General features: G+C 47.7%; 1 pseudogene; it reads left to right on the top strand.

The window, feature by feature from the left end:
* Positions 1–424: 424 nt before the first annotated feature.
* LOC126459586 (5S ribosomal RNA) lies at positions 425–542 on the top strand (annotated as a pseudogene).
* Positions 543–1,128: the final 586 nt, after the last annotated feature.

Raw genomic sequence — 1,128 nt, 5'->3', positions numbered from 1 at the left:
TTGTTATTTCCCTACCATAATTCCTTCTGAACTAGCGGCCCTGCACAGTGATAACTCAGCATCTGACGATGTTCAAGCCCCTTGCCTGGTAACCAACACTGATGTGCTGTGGTGGCCGTCCTTATCACACAGAATTTCAACTCTAATCATTTACGTACCTGCCAATGAAGTGTATGTGTACGAAGCTACCTTGACATCCGTGCGTCTTCTGGGTGCTTCAATATTTTTTATTTATTAATTTCAGCAGTTACAACGAATGCCTAAACTAAATCAGGGTTTTTTTTCTTTTTTGTTTTAAAGGCATCAGTCTTCTGGCAGGTTTTATGCGGCCAACTACGAATTTCTCTCCTGTGCAAACCTTTTCATCTCAGGGTAGCACTTGCAACCTACATCCTCAATTTTTTGCAGGCTGTATTTCAGCCTCGGCAACGGCCTTGCCGCAGTGGGTACACCGGTTCCCGTGAGATCACCGAAGTTAAGCGCTGTCGGGCATGGTCGGCACTTGGATGGGTGACCATCCAGGCCGCCATGCGCTGTTGCCATTTTTTCGGGGTGTACTCAGCCTCGTGATGCCAACTGAGGAGCTACTCGACCGAACAGTAGCGGTTTCGGTCAAGAATACCATCATTACGACCGGGAGAGCGTTGTGCTGACCCCACGCCCCTCCTATCCGCATCCTCCATGAGGATGACACGGCGGTCGGATGGTCCCGGTAGGCCACTCGTGGCCTGACGACGGAGTGCTATGTATTCCAGTCTTTGTCATCCTGTACAATTTTTACCCTCTTCAGCTCTCTTTAGTAGCATGGAAGTTATTCCCTAGTGTCTTATCAGATGTCCTGTCATAGCATCCTTCTTCTTGTCAGTTTTTTCCATATTTTTTACATCTACATCTACATCTACATCTATACTCCGCGAGCCACCTTACGGTGTGTGGCGGAGGGTACTTATTGTACCACTATCTGATCCCCCCTTCCCTGTTCCATTCACGAATTGTGCGTGGGAAGAACGACTGCTTGTAAGTCTCCGTATTTGCTCTAATTTCTCGGATCTTTTCGTTGTGATCATTACGCGAGATATATGTGGGCGGTAGTAATATGTTGCCCATCTCTTCCCGGAATGTGCTCTC

The sequence above is a fragment of the Schistocerca serialis genome, chromosome 2 (genome assembly GCF_023864345.2).
Source record: "Schistocerca serialis cubense isolate TAMUIC-IGC-003099 chromosome 2, iqSchSeri2.2, whole genome shotgun sequence".
NCBI classification, from domain to species: Eukaryota; Metazoa; Arthropoda; class Insecta; order Orthoptera; family Acrididae; genus Schistocerca; species Schistocerca serialis.
The sequence above is the reverse complement of the archived record's forward strand: the minus strand, read 5'-3'. Positions and strand labels throughout refer to the sequence as shown.